This window comes from Mauremys mutica, chromosome 4, assembly GCF_020497125.1.
Source record: "Mauremys mutica isolate MM-2020 ecotype Southern chromosome 4, ASM2049712v1, whole genome shotgun sequence".
Taxonomy (NCBI): domain Eukaryota; kingdom Metazoa; phylum Chordata; order Testudines; family Geoemydidae; genus Mauremys; species Mauremys mutica.
This window is the reverse complement of record NC_059075.1, coordinates 111,735,681-111,751,891: the sequence shown is the minus strand read 5'-3', so window position 1 is coordinate 111,751,891 and position 16,211 is coordinate 111,735,681. Positions and strand designations below refer to the sequence as shown.

At 45.9% G+C, this 16,211-nt stretch overlaps 1 protein-coding gene across 2 annotated transcripts in view; it reads left to right on the top strand.

Annotated features, from left to right (window-relative positions):
• CRACR2B (calcium release activated channel regulator 2B) overlaps nt 1–16,211 on the top strand; it is a 74,304-nt gene that overhangs the window by 490 nt on the left and 57,603 nt on the right. The gene's annotated exons all lie outside the window — the stretch shown is intronic.

Genomic DNA, 16,211 nt, shown 5'->3' with positions numbered 1-16,211 from the left:
GTCCCGGGGCGTGTGTGTCCAATGGCGGGATCATTTGCCAAGTCAGATGCTTGTCGGAGCGCAGCCTCCCAGGCGAGCCCCCCCGCTCCCCGGCTATTCTTCTCTCTGCCCTTCCTGTGCCTTCGCCTCTAAATCCCAAAGCCTGGCGGGTAAAGTAGGGTTCAGTCAACACTAGGGGGCTGGATCGTGTTAGCCCGAGAAGCAGGGGGGCGTTTTCCCTGACAGCTCTGCCCTGGGGTGATCGCCCTGGAGCCAGTGCTATTCAGTGTGGCTCTGCCCCTTTGGCCGGGAACTGGGGGTGTCAGATTTCCCAGCTCCTGCCATTTCCAGGGCCCTCCCTTCAGAATGCTATTGATCAGTGGCCCCCACACGTGCGCGCTCTCTCCCTCCCCCCCCCCCGTTTTCTCTTGCCCTATGTTATTTCCATCAGGCAGGCTGAGTAATGAGCCGGTGACACATGCTCGTAAAACTCTCATTCCATCAGGCTCCCCCTGCCCAACGCGTGTCCTTAATTTTTGGATCCTTGTTCTCCATTTGCCCCTGGCAACATAGGTGCTGGAACTAGGGGTGCTGGGGGTGCTGCAGCACCCTCTGACTTGAAGTGGTTTCCATCATATACAGGTTTGCAGTTTAGTTCAATGGCTCTCAACACCCCTACTATACAAATGGTTCCAGTGCCCCTGCCTGGCAGGTTGGTGGATGATAATTATTGCCAAGGAAACCCTGATCTGTGTTGTGAAAGGTTAAGGGGGTAGTTAATTACACTCTGGGGGTGACCAAGGAATGCCACCAGCTGGCTAGAGATACAACAAGCCTAATCTACTCTATTTGGGGGCTGTATATCCTGCTGCCCATCAACGGTGTTTCTGAATTACCAGCTCAGTGTGTCTTCTCAGACTGAGAAATCATTCAGAGCTTTTACTGCTTTAGCCTCTGTATAGACTCCCTTTCCCTCCCCACGCCTATCAGTGCTGCTGCTTGGCTGAGTGTTTAGATTGGATCACTAATGTTTGATTACCCATAAATTGTTAGAGTGGCCTCTTGGTGTAGGAGAGTGTTTTATACAGAGCATTGTCTCACGCATTCATTGTAAGTGTACGTTTGCTTGGTGTTTTGACTTAAGCCTTTAGCTCAGGTCCTGCAGCAATAACCATGGAGAGCAACAAGAAAGGACATTTTTGAGCCTTTCTTTCTCCCTGAGCTGGAGAACGATAAAAGTTCAGTACTTGTGATTCTAAAAGGCTTTTATGAAAAGATTGTGGACTAGAGCTGCATCTGGGTTTTTAGAAGGGTACATTTATGTCCCTTTTCACAGCTCCCTGCTTCTCATCCTGTACATTTCCAGTAGGGCAGAGAGGTGATTATGACAGTTTAAAGCTGGAGGTATTGACTGGTCATAAGCCATTAAAAGTGACTATTCTGAAGGCAGCTCACAGCAGAGTCCAGTGAGAGAAATGTGTAGACAGGGGATTAGGACAAAATCGTTGGCAAAGATCAGTCACAGAGCTTCACTCTCATGCAGACTAGTCAATGGAGCCCCCTGTTCACTTGAACACTCACCTGGCATTATTGGATCACCTTGCCCAGATTAAGTAGGTCTGACTGGCTCTTAAAAAAAAACGCTTTATGCTTTACTCGGCGTTTATCTGAAAGCTTGTAGTGTGGGTATGTAGGTACGTGGGGAACGTTGGCCTAATACTGCACTGGGATGATCCCCCTGAGTTGGGAATGTTCTTGCTCATTCAGAATTAAATACGTCCCTCTTCCTAGTCACTGGAGGGCTCTTCTTACCCTGTCTGCCTAACTATTATTAGTAAAAGATGGCACCCTCCCTGGTTTAAGCCCTCTTCCCTCCCAAATACTGCCTTAGTCTGGTAGGGTGATTAAATGTGGCTCTAGCCCTATAGGAGGGAGCAAACCGTGAGGCTAAGTGCCTGGGACTGGGAGTTCTGCTATTGCTTTTGCACTTGTATATAGCACTATGGAGCATGTGGCACTTTACAGACAACAAAGATGTGGGCTCTGACCAGAGGAGTTTACAATGTAGGCTCTGGATGCTGCAAGTCATTGTGTGCAGGCAAAGCTCCCACTGACTTCAATGGGGGGGCTCCTCCCTCCTCCTTTTTCCAATATCTACATGCAAACCGGGTGATGATCCATCTCCTCTCTTCATGAAGCCTCCTCTCTTGCCAGTGTCTGGATGCAGATGACCTTCAGTGGGCAGAAGGGGGTGATGCATGGGTGGGGTGTTGGTGACAGCTGTAAGGGTTCTCTGCTAGCTGAACTTTCCAAGTCGGAGCCAGGAAAATGTGATGCTTGACAAAGGAAAGCCCCGTCTTTGAACCCTGGTGCCTTCCTCTCATCCACACACAAGTATGGACGACTGCAGTGACTGTGTATGTAACCTCAGATCCTTCCTGTGGGGCTTCCTGAAAGCAGCAGGGAAAAGAGGCCAATGACTGCAAGCCTCAGATCCATGTAAACGTCAGTGAATCTTGGCCAGGAACCTCCTGCAGAGACATAATAAGCTGGGAGTGTCTCTCTCGGCTATCCAAGACTTTCTGGTTGGGATGTCCAGGTGGTTGCTGTTATGAGCTGAGGAATGTGTCCTTTACACACTGCACATGCATAAAGAAAACATCTAAACCCCTAGAACCTCTTACTAAACTGGTTTACCCTGAATTCTGGGTGTAATTCAAACCTTCCTGTCCCTTTTTTAATATAGATTTTTGTTGGGATCATACTACTAAGGAAACATATACTTTAAAAAAATATGCATTCTGTACTGCTAAAAAAGTGCTGGCTGGACAGCCCAGGAGACTGGAACATAGCAATTGCCATACCTGATCAGACCAGTGCTCCATCTAATCCCGTACCCTGCCTCTGACACCAGCTGCTTCAGCGGAAGGTGAAAGGAACCCTGCAGTAGGCAAATATGGAGTAATCTCTCCCCTCTAAAGGTCTCAGCCTAATCTCTAGACAGATTTAAGACCTGAAGCATGAACATTTAGATCCCTTCCAACATTTGAATTGATGAAGTTCTGTATTGATTCATAGGATAGATGGTTGCCTGTTCGTATTCTTCAACCATGATATGTGGAAACCACCTTAGTGGGTGAGAGATCTGTTTACTCCCAGAGCCTCTCAGTCTTTGTAGTCAGTATTAATAGAGAGACCAGCCAATCAGCTGATTTTTCAAGCCCTAACAATTTATACATAAGCGACGACTTCCCCTCTTTCCTGTGGGTCGTTGGCCCCCATCTGTTTCCTGCCTCTGCCCCCATTCCAATCCCTTCCCCAATGTTCCCACCCATACTTTGCCTCCTGCCTTCCCCTATTCCAACTCCTTCTCCAATCCCCACTGTGGTCCCGCCTCCTCCCCTGAGTGCGCCTCATTCCCACTCCTCCCCCTCCCTCTCGGAGCATGCTAACCCTGCCAAACAGCTTTTGGCGGTGGCCGGGTGGGAAGCGCTGGGAGGTAGGTGGTGGAGCGGGGATACGGCATACTCCAGGAGGAGGTGGTGGGGCGGGGAGGGGAGCTGGGCTGCCAGTGGGTGCAGAGCACCCACTAATTTTTCCACATGGGTGCTCTGGGGCTGGAGAACCCACGGAGTCGGTGCCTATGCTGTCTGCCACTAGTGAGCAGAAAATTTTCTCATGCAAGTGAAAGGCCCTTGCCATCAATTTCTGCAGAATATAAGCTATTAAAAAAAATAATCTTCTACTATCTGTTGCAAAGATTCATTTCCAAATGAGAACTAGATGTACCATCTTCCTTAGTCTGCAGACAGAAGACAGCTTCCTGTTTCTCTGCTATTGCTCATAGCTTTGCCAAGAAGCAGCAGAGAAAAAATATGGGATCCGATCAATTGATAGTGAAACAAATCATACCAGTACCAAATTCATTACCCACGTGACATTTGTCATGCTGAAAAGACTTTACAGATATCAGTAATTGCAACAGCTTTGACATATAGTAGGACAGAGTTACTTTCCCCAGTAGAATGGCAAAAATCTCGTACATGGGATTCACTAACTAAACCTGTTCTGGTCTGATGATGGGAGTACCCTAGGGGCTGAATCCCATTTAATCTACTTGAAGGTGCTTAGCTTGGCTTTAGAGAGACTGAACAAGGTCCTCAACTGGTATAAATGTGCACAGCTCCATTGACTTGAGGTGAGCTATGTCATCTGACACCAGCCGTGGATCTCTGTGCAGAGACTAAGGTGCACATTTTGTTTCACTAAATGTTTGAATCTTGAGCAATTGGTTTTACTGCAACATAAAAAAGAGCAGCACTATGAATATTGGCCGGCTTCTCTTTCCTTTGATTGTCACTGTGCTTACTGTGAAGTCTGGCGAAGCCTGGAGGAGTGAAATGGAGATGATGCTACCTGGAGATGTTCTGATCATCTTGACTCTGCATCTGTACAGGGAGTCCTGAGGTGGCTTCAGTGAGTTATTCCCTCTCTGCTTGTCCCATGTTCTAGGGCAGGGGTAGTCAATAGGTGGATCAAAGCTGGAACGCCAGATGCTTTGGACCGGACTACAAAATCTTTTGATTTACTTATTATCATTATGGTTATTTTTTATTTTTTTGACCCTCTCATTCTCTCACAATGCGATTTCTAATACGTTATACCATGAATTAAGGATTGACTGGTCCTCCTTAATTCCTTATTTGCTTAATTTTTGCTTTCATCAGTTTCTGCCAATAAAAAAACCTCAAGCATATGTACTTTTTCAGTCTCAGATGTAATTTATTACATCTTTTTGGAGGTTATTTTTAGGTTATACAGTGGTTTGATTTTATTTTTCATTTAATGCACTAAAATATAAGCAATGGGGTACATTATTAATGCACAGCGTTGTATGTATTCATTGAACAGGGACACTTGTGGTGTGAAAAATGTTTCTCTGGAGTCTGGACCTTGACTATACCTTGACCAAGAAGTTTGGACCTTGACAAAAATAATTGACTACCCCTGTCCTAGGGCACATTGCACGTTGCCAGCTCAAAACATTCAAAAAATCATGAATCAGGCACCAAAAATCATGAGATTGGCTTAAAAATCATGAGAATTTTCAAAATAAGCTGTGGGGTTCATTTCCTGTGTTTTCTGGTCTTTGAGCCTTTCCCAGATCCTCAGATCATGCGTTCAAGCTTTCCTCTGCAACCAGGAGAGTTAGAGACTTTTTTCTTTTCATTTTTAAAATGAAATCACCTGACTCCAGAGCTGGACTTCCAGAAAACCAGCACATATTGCGAGACTTGTGACAAAATCAGGAGCTGACAACACTGCACCCCTCAGGCTGGCATCTGTTGTGGGTCGTGTGGAGATTCTGGCCCTGTGAACTTTGAGTCAGAGCTCTGTTGAATTCTCCTGGCCCTAACCCAGGTTGGGAGAATGAGTTTTGCATCCCCCAGATGCTGGTAGGTAGGCAGGCTTTCCCAGCACGTGTTCCCCCTTTGCCTCCTGTGGCAGTGCTTCATGACTCATGTCTAGAATGTTGGCACAGACTCCAAGAATGCTTTATTTGACTCATAGTTTGTTCGTGGAGGGGGATGTTTATTGCTAGCGTGCTAAATTTAGGCATTGATGTTCTGAGCTGATAGGCAAGGCTGGAGGAGACATAAGTGATAGATTATGTCTGCATGGGAGGATGTTACTAGCATCCATACCCCATTCTCGAACGGTATGTCTGTCTACAGGGTACCCATGCTCCTGGATGGGATTGTACTCGGGTGGCTATCTGTCCTGCCACCCATGCTGTCTGTATGTGTGCAGGTGTGATTTTTTTTAATATATATATATATATCTATAGCAATATCTAGTGATAGACACACCCTTAGAATGTGTATATACTGCAGTCATGAGGAATGATTGCAGCTTGAGACAACATACCCAAGCTAGCCTTAAGCTAGCTAGCTCAGCCCCTGGAACAGGAAAGCCCCAGCAGTGAGGGCTGTACAGGCCCAGCCAGATCTCTGAGGGATTACTCATGGGGCTAGCAGAGTTCACGGTGTTGGGGAGAAAGACACCCCTGTCTATGAGAAGTAGCCGAGGAAGTATTGAATCCTCTGACATACGCTCAGACGATCCCAGAACGTGGCCAGATGGAGACCAATGAGCTTACTCTAGGCCTGGGGATGGCATGGCAATGTAGCATGGGGTAACTGGCACCTGCCTGTGTTGAGGAGGCACTTACTTGAAAGGATCAGTGAATGTATGGATACGCTGAGAGTTTTTGTGCCATTTTGAAATTATTATCCTTCGGGTGTATATGATATCAGGTGAGTAACTCCTGTGATAGGGAGGGTGTTGCTGTATACAGGAGGAAGTTGTTCTCTTAGGTACTTATATGGCCCACATCACTATAGTATCTGAGCATTTTCACAACATCCCTGTAAGGTAGGGCAATGCTACCATGCCCATTTTATAGCTGGGAACCTGAGCCACAGAGAGGCTAAGTGACTTGCCCAAGGTCACATAGGGAGTCTGTGGCAGAGCAGGGAATTGCACTCCAGTCTCCCAAGGGCCAGGGTAGCACATTAACCATTGGACCATCCTTCTACCTTGCTTGGAGAGTTGTTTTGATTAACCGATATTGGTTACTATACGATGTGGTTCATCATAACCATCTACATTTCTGTCTAACAGTCTAAATGTACACCAAGTAGTCTGGATCAAAGTGCAAGAATCTTAATTATTTGTCTTCCTGATCTGTGTTTTTGTAGGGGGAACCTTCTGATGTAACTCTCATTGTTTCAGTACTAGAATATTGGGACTTATTGATCTAACATGCTAACGTCAAAGAAGGGGTCTTATAAATAAAAGAAAAGCAAACTGGCATCTTGCTAAGGAACACCGGAAAAGAAAAAACAAATCAACTGTGGTCTTTTCCGCAGAGGTTAGGATGAAGCTGGACAAAATCTTATTTAGGCAAGAGATTCTATTTAGTTCTCTGGTTTCTTTTTTTTTTTTTTTTTTTTTGCTGGCTCCTGGAAGATTGGAGAGTTGCATACATTTTCTGCATGGTTCTGCATGCTGTATTGTATCATGTGAGTAAATGCTGTGTTCATTAAACTGTAAATGACTGGGCGTAACATGATGCCACTATTGGGATGAAAATCTTTACTTGGAGTGAATTGGCTGCCTTCATAAAAGAAAGTAAACCCAACTCAGTGGGGGGTTTTCAGTACATGTGCATCTACTCTTTCCTGGTCCTAATCTAAAGGCACGGAGTATGGTGACTGCTCAAAGTGTCTGGAGAAATCCAGCTGCACAACCATTGCAAATACAGCTGAGACACAGAGGCAAAAGTAAGAGGACATTTGTGAATATTTCTCAGCTGCACAGCTCCCCCTCTTTGGCCCATGCGGTGAGAGTGCCCCCTCCTGGCTGCTTGTGTGAGACTGGGGAGGTTGGTGATGGTTCATACCAAAGCACTGGGGGCGTATTGGGGGAAAGGATGGAGGGTGTATGCAGATTTTCCTTTTCCATCAGCAGATTGTAGGGTTGCCAATTTTGGTTGGCTGTATTCCTGGAGGTTTCATCAAATGACATAATCTTTAATTAAAAATTAATCTTTAATTCCTAGAGACTCCACGACAATCCTGGAGAATTGGCAACCCTAGCAGATTCCCATGCTAATGCTCTTCATTGGAAATCTTTTACATTAAAATTCCCTAATTTAGCCAGACTGAATCCAGCTCCCCTCCTAGGTGCAATCTTGCAAATAATCAGGCTGAGACTGGCCTACTCTAGATGAGGCAAAATGCTTTTAATCCTTCTCAGCTCTAGCAGTCATGGCTACATTCTGGCTTGGATTTGTGGGCCGTTCTGGACTAGCTGGGACCTGAAAGGTAGGTGTGAATGTGACGTACCCCTCTTGGGAACTTGCAGGGGACTGTGGCAGGTTGTAGCTCTGAATCGGCAAGGCAGATTGGGGCGGGGGGGAACCCTCCCGCAGGTGATACCGCTCACGACAGGGCTGTGGCTACTTGCTCTGATCTTTGTTTCCTGGTGCGAAGAGGGGGAGCAAGTGTTGCCAGTGCCCATGTCAGGGAAGGGGGATTAAAAATCAGTTTAAAATTTTTTCCCAAGATCATCAGGCCTTGTGAGTGTTTAATTAATTTAATTAATGATGGCTTTCTAGAGAGAATAACCGGGGCTGGGGGAGGGGGGCGGATTGGCTATCACCTGACAAGGGCCATGTAACCTTACCCAATGGCTTTTCACCTGTGGTAGTTTGTAAGGAAAATCCTGCTACAAATGCCTGAGTCTGGCTTCCCATCTCCTAGACACAATGGCAGCTTTCAGGTCCAGCAGCAACTTGTTTCTCTGCAGTTTTTCCCTTCTTACCTAAAGAGAATTCCCCAGTGTCTCTAATTCACCTCTAAACTGGTACTTAAAAGTCTAGCAGGACCAGAGTGAGCTGATCAAACAGTAAGATACAGCCCCATTATGCCCCTTTCACTTGTGGGTTAGTAGCCGTAAGCTCCAGTATGGATGGATAATAGGTTTCAGTTCTTTTCTCTGTCAGTGGAAATATTTGTCTCATCCTGTTGCTTTCCATGCAAATCTGGCTGCTGATTTAAGCTGCCATGTCAAGTGATCCATTTACATTTTTCCCCCTCCAGTAAGATGTGAACCAGAGTTGCATAGAATTTAAAGGTAAGACCTCAGCAGCTGTGTGAGCGGGATAAGGCCTGGACTGATGACAGAGAGAAATGCTCATGGTCCCTCATACCTGATCCTGGTCTCTTTAGCTTGTTTGTGCTGGTGAAGTAAATTGTTCATGTCAGCCCTGCTTTGTGATACTCTGTTAGCTTCTTGAACTGCTCCCTTGCAGTAATAGACCATTCAATGGTATAGGCCCTACATAATCCGTTGATCAATCTAAAAAAGCAGCAAAGAATCCTGTGGCACCTTATAGACTAACAGACGTTTTGCAGCATGAGCTTTCATGGGTGAATGCCCACTTCGTCGGATGCAAGAGTGGAAATTTCCAGGGGCAGGTAAATATAAGCAAGCAAGAAGCAAGCTAGAGATAACGAGGTTAGATCAATCAGGGAGGATGAGGCCCTGTTCTAGCAGTTGAGGTGTGAAAACCAAGGGAGGAGAAACTGGTTCTGTAGTTGGCAAGCCATTCACAGTCTTTGTTTAATCCTAAACTGATGGTGTCAAATTTGCAAATGAACTGAAGCTCAGCAGTTTCTCTTAGAAGTCTGGTCCTAAAGTTTTTTTGCTGGAGGATGGCCACCTTAAGATCTGCTATTGTGTGGCCAGGGAGGTTGAAGTGTTCTCCTACAGGTTTTTGTATATTGCCATTCCTAATATCTGATTTGTGTCCATTTATCCTTTTCCTTAGAGACTGTCCAATTTGGCCGATGTACATAGCAGAAGGGCATTGCTGGCATATGATGGCATATATTACATTGGTGGATGTGCAGGTGAATGAACCGGTGATGGTGTGGCTGATCTGGTTAGGTCCTGTGATGGTGTTGCTGGTGTAGATATGTGGGCAGAGTTGGCATCGAGGTTTGTTGCATGGATTGGTTCCTGAGCTAGAGTTACTATGGTGCGGTGTGCAGTTGCTGGTGAGAATATGCTTCAGGTTGGCAGGTTGTCTGTGGGCGAGGACTGGCCTGCCACCCAAGGCCTGTGAAAGTGTGGGATCACTGTCCAGGATGGGTTGTAGATCCCTGATGATGCGTTGGAGGGGCTTTAGCTGGGGACTGTATGTGATGGCCAGTGGAGTCCTGTTGGTTTCTTTCTTGGGTTTGTCTTGCAGTAGGAGGCTTCTGGGTACACGTCTGGCTCTGTTGATCTGTTTCCTTATTTCCTCGTGCGGGTACTGTAGTTTTGAGAATGCTCGGTGGAGATTTTCTAGGTGTGGGATCTACAACCCATCCTGGACTAACACGGCTACCTCTCTGATACTTGATCAATCTAGGAATTTATGGTCCTCTTTCCCATAGTTCCCCAGTGCCTCATGATTATTAATGAACGTTATCTTCACAATACCCCTGTGAGGTAGGGATGGATTGTTCCCATTTTAAAGATGAGGAGCTGAGGCATAGAGAGAGGGAGATTAAATGACTTGTCCAAGGTCACATGAGAAGTGAACTGAAATCTCCCAGGGTAGTGTCTGAGTCACAAGGCTATCCAGTGTAAAAAACACACCCACCCACACCCCTTTCTCTGTGTTTCGGGGGTGAGAAGAGGAAAGGGAGAAAAGAGAAATTGCATTGAACAAACTCTAACAGAATATCAAAGTGGCAGTGTTAGAACTACAGAAAGTCCCTGAGAGACATTCATGAGATCGAGTTGCACGCTGTATGTTTTAATCCACATTTTAAAAAAGATGTAGCTTACTGTAGAATTGCTGTCCAGACATTCCTTAACATTTTTAATCCCCTTTATTCTTCATTTTTCTCTGGTACTGGCTGCCACTGGTTCTGTTGAGCTGGAGTAGCGAGAAAGGGTGATCTGGGTGTGTATGTCACTTCAATGATTCTCTCTTAGATTTGTGCCAAAACATTTTAGGTGCCCAACCGGAGATGCCTTAAAAAACCCTGATTTTTTTTAGAGGGTGGGTGCTCTGCCCTTTCTGAAAATCAGGTCCTTTTAAGTTAAGTGGAGTTGAGCAACCAAAACTTGGAGGCACCCAATCACTAGTCCCTTCTGAAAAATCCTTGCTGTTGCCCTGATTTAACCCCATACGGTTTAATCAGTAGTATGAATTCTACCTGGAAATCCATTTGCCCTAAGAACAAAATTTAAAAATCCATAAACAAAACACTTTAACTAAATCAAAACACTTTAACTAAATCAAAAACCTTTTTGGCCTCAGTGGATGAACTCTCTTCCCTTTAAGCAGGTACCATGAAAAACACCGGATGAGCAATATGGTTGAATTAGCATTACTATGGAAACCTTAAGTTTGCATTTCCTGACTTTTAGCCATGTAACCCTAATGGTGCATTAACGTGGTTTTGATTTTTGTTATGGTTTTACTTAATAAGCTCAATGTTTCAGTGTGCAAAGCTCAAAACTAGCTTCAGGGAAACCTAGTATCTTTAACATGTGGCTCAGATTTATAAAGGAATCTAGGAGGGGACTATGCTGTGGGCATGAGAAATCTTCTGCAAAACTCAGATGTAAACAAACAGTTCTCTTCTTTATTTGCATTATGCTTGCGCCTAGAGGCTCCAGCTGAGATCAGGGGTCCACTGTGTAAGGCACTGAACAGGAGCTTGCCCCAAGGAGCCTACAGGCCTGAATTTGAGATGACAGCGAGAGCCTCGCTGGTGAGGAGAGGAGTAAGAAGATGATGCTGTTAATCAGTAACGGCTGATTTTGTAATCTCATGGGCAGATGCTTGCAACTCTGTGGAGTCCCTCTGAAGCCAGTGGGGTTCTGCATAATTAAAAGGGTCCATTCTTGTAGAGCGGACTACAGGATTGGGATGTAAGGCCTGTCTACATATTGATGATTCTGTGAATTAAGAATTTTTTTTGTTCATCTTTCCTCACTTCCCATAGGTGAGATAGCAAAAGTCAGGGGGTTGGTTTTGGGGTGGTTTGTGGCTTGTGTGTGCATGTGTTGTGGGGGGGTTCGATTGGTTGGTTGAAGGAGGGTTTGGGCTCAGGTGGTGACTTGGCAAATGGGTTTGGGGAAGGCATGCCATGTATTTGGGCAAAATGGAAAAAGGCACAGGCTGGAGAGGGACTGAAAGGAGTATCACAAATGGACTCATTGGCACCGTATCCAGAACATACACTGGCTCATCCTAGAGCTAGAGAACTATACACCTAACCAGTGTACCTGTATCTGGAGGTTAATATGACTTGGTTCTACCAACATGTGCAAATCACCCTGGCTGTACGTCTCCCCTGGAGACCGCCATTCACATTTTGTGTGTAACCTAAACCTGTCTCTCCTGACTGAGCTAGTGTGTGAGTCCCCCCTCTGCCCCACGCCTGCGCCGCAGTCATTTGAAGACGTGTGCCCGTGGGTGACAGCCTTTGCGACTGGATCAGTACCTCCTCTCTTCCATTTTGGAGTCTGGGCCATTAGATCATACTTCAGAAATTCCCTCAGAAGGACCCGCATTTACTTTTGCTCTCCACAGGTCATGTTATCGTTGGTTCCTGCAGGTATGGGGATTATTTGCAGTCCACAAGTCCTCCCTCCACAGGCTGTAAATCACATAACTGATAAAAAGCCTCTTCTTTCAATTAATCTACTGGCTGGAATCTCTGAGCTGGTAACATTTCGAAGAATGTTTTATCTCTAAGGAGCTGGCCACTTCCACCCATCCGGTCACTCTTTGTACATCAGGACTTGAGTTTGCTGGACAAATATTAAGCTTGAGGGCTGCTGTGGAGATATGTTGGAAACTGAAGGGATTAAACCTGACCACACAATGGTGAGTTGCCCTGTCGGGGCCTCAGTGTGTTTTTTCCTCCGGGCCCTGTGATAAGGCCCCAGCCCAGCTAATAGGAGCAGAGAAGGCCAAGGACAGCTTTGTATTGGCTTGAAGCCCTGAAGCTGCTGTCTTTAATAACAAACCAGAGTCCCGGTTCAGCATCACAAATTGGCAGGGGCTGGCTTTTTCTTTCCAGTGGAGAAAACTGGAGGGAGGGGAATTCTCTGGATGGTGCCAGGAGAGAGGAGACGAGCAAAGGCTGGTTTTAATAGAGAACTTATGGGGACCGTATGTTCCACTTTACTCTGCTGTGGAGGACCAATCCCTGTTTAGCCAAATGTTTAATGTTTCTTCCTCTCTCGCCCCAAAGCGATATGTGTTTCTCTTTGTAAGTAGGTAGCAAAGCACAAAACATGGGGACAAACACGGGACAGAATTTCCAAAGGGAATTAGGCACCTACTGAAATTCCAGAGGAGATGGGTTCTCTTATGCTGCTTTGGAAATCTAAGCCATGGCTGTCTGACTCCATGCTCTTACCTCTTTGCATTTCCCACCTTGCCTGAGGAAGCCCTTCCAAAACAGAGAAGGACAGAAGCCCTCCTCCTTCAGAACATAAACCAGCCACTAACAAATGGGGATTAGGAGCAGGGGCGGCTCTAGAAATTCCGCCGCTCCAAGCAGGGTGGCGCGCTGCGCCGCTTGCACCGCCCTTCCCCGGTCCCGCGGCCGGGGCAGAAGTGCCTGCAGATGGTCCCGTGGTCCCGCGGCTCCGGTGGAGCATCCGCAGGCATGGCTGCGGGAGCTCCGTCCGAGCCGCGGGACCAGCGCACCCACCGCACTCATGCCTATGGCAGCTCAAGCAGAGCCGCGGAAAGAGGGGACCCTCTGCAGTCATGCCTGCGGCAGGTCCGCTCATCCCGGGGCTTCGGTGGACCTCCCGCAGGCATAACTGCGGAAGGTCTGCCGGAGCCAAATGCCGCCCTGCCAGGACAATGCCGCCCCACGCGCCTGCTTGGCGCGCTGGGGTCTGGAGCCGGCCCTGATTAGGAGGGAACTTTCTCTGGGGCTTGGGACGAGTTATCCCATTACTGCCATCTTCAGAATGTCTTGCATCTTCCTCTGAAGCAGCTGGCATTGCCCATTGTCTGAGACAGGATGGATGTACTAGGGGCTGGTAACATCTGTGTTCCTAAAGGAAACAGCTTACCCCAGAGCAAAATACCCTATAACTTGATCCATTAGTGAGCTCTGCCTTCTAGGCTGCTCCTGATCTGATGATTCATTTTGATGGCACTGATGTGTGTATCCCTCTCTCATTTCCTTCCCTGCTTTTAGATTTGGAATGTTGGCAGGTCCAGGAGTGAGAAGAGAAGGACAATTCCTGTCTTTCTCTGAAGAGTTACAGGAACATCTGAAACCCTGGGGGGTGGGGTAGAGTGGGGGTGGGGTGGGTGGGGGGCGAATGGTGACAATGGGAAAGAGCTGCACAAAGAGTTGTTATCCCAAAAGCTGCTCTGTGTCTCTGCTTCATTGCACAGCTCCTGCCTAGAACCTTCCCTAGCTCCCTTGGCTTCTTGCTTTAGACTTAAAGGAACAGTACACAAATGGGATGGGGATTTGGATAAGTGGAAGAAAACTGCATGGTGCTGCTACAAATAAATAAATGAATAAATAGTGGTGGCCATTGCTCTCTGCGGAGGCAGACTTATTGATTACATTTTTGATTAACCATTAGGGTAGCTGCGTTTCAAAACAACTGTGGCACTTTTGTGGCAACACCTGATAGGTTCCCAAAATACTCTTATAAAACTAAATACTAGATCTGGTTAGGGAAAAAAAATTGTTGAATATTTGACTTTTCTCGCAAAAATCCAAAAGCTGAAATTTCAGCCAAACCCCGAAAATTTTGACTTGGATGTGCTGCTGCAGTACCTCATCTCCCTGTTGCCCTTTATAAACTATGGGCCACAGCTGGACTACATCTCCCATGATGCACCACAGCTAGCGACTCCTCTGATATACTGCCAACTTTCTCCAAGAGGGTGAGACCTTGGTGCATTGTGCATAGCCTGACCTTTGAGACCAACCCATAGAGGAGAATGGATGCGTGAAACAACTGACCTATAACTCCCATGAGACATTGTGGTAGAATAGTCAAATAAAAATATGTAAGTCTTCAGACTACGGCTGTCGATTAATCGCAGTTAACTCACGGGATAAACTCAAAAAAATTAATCGTGATTAATTGTACTGGTAAACAATAGAATACCAATTGAAATTTATTAAATATTTTGGATGTTTTTCTACATTTGTAAATATACTGATTTCTATTACAACACAGAATACAAAGTGTACAGTGTTCACTTTATATTATTTTTTATTACAAATATTTGTACTGTAAAAATGATAAAATAAATAGTATTTTTCAATTCACCTCATACAAGTACTGTAGTGCAATCTCTTTATTGTGAAAGTGTAACTTACAAATGTAGATTTTTTTTTGTTACATAACTGCACTAAAAAACAAAACAATGTAAAACTTTAGCGCCTACAAGTCCACTCAGTCCTACTTGTTCAGCCAATTGCTAAGACAAAAAGTCTGTTTACATTTATGGGGGATACTGCTTCCTGCTTCTTATTTACAATGTCACCTAAAAGTGAGAACAAGCATTCGCATGGCACTTTTGTAGCCGGTGTTGCAAGGTATTTACTTGCCAGATATGCTAAACTTTCGTATGCCCCTTCATGCTTCAGCCACCATTCCAGAGGACATGCTTCCATGCTGATGATGCCTGTTTGCTATTGAAATGCCTTGTGCAGAAAAGTTACGCTTTCTAGGAGCCTTGTAAACCGCAAAAAGGAGAGGTCGATACAACACCAAGCACAGAGTTGGAGAAGATGGTGGTGTCTGGAAACGCTCTTCTGCTTTTAATTTTTGCAAACCATTGCTGGCTTTTGAATCCATCTCAAAGGCTGGGAATAGCGAATGAATGGTTCTGTTCACGCTGCCCATTAGGCTGTGTGAGACCATCTCCCTTCCCCTGTGTGGCACTTGCAGCCTGGAAAACATTATGGTGAAGAGACCCTCCGATTCATTCTGTCCATTTCTAAAGAGACATGAAATGAACGTGCTGGGGTGAGGGAATATGGATGCAGTGTCTCTTAACTATCTGCCTCCCCTGTATCTCCAGCATCCCATGTAGTGATGTGACTCATGCCAGGTGCTGTGGAGAGCTTGTAGAGATGTGCTGGAGAGGCCATCTCTGTACAGCAAATACATTAAATAACCATTGTGACCCTTGGGAAGCTTGGAATGTAGTTTGTTGTTGTTAGTTCCTAGAGGGTCTAACCAAGATCAGGGCCTCATTGTGCTAGGCACTGTACGTATGCCCAGTGAGAGACAGTCCCTGCCCCAAAAGATTTGCAATATAAATAGATGGGTGGGAGAAAGGAATAATATCAATTCCTTGATTACAGATGGGGAACTGAGGCACAGCGAGACTGAGAGGGATTTTCAAAAGCGCTCTACTTTGGCCTAACCCTGCTCCCGTGCAAGCCAGCTCCCATTGATGTCAATAGCAGCAGCGTTAGGTCAAAGCTCAGTGGTTTGAACATCTCACAAGTTATTTTCATAAGGTTGAACAGAAAGTGAGAGTGGGGACTCGAACCCACCGCTCTTAAGTTGCAGTTCAGTGCCTTAGCCACAAGGTCAGCATCCCTCAAGATGTGAGAGTCCAACGGTCTGATTTGATATAGTAAATGCCATGATCC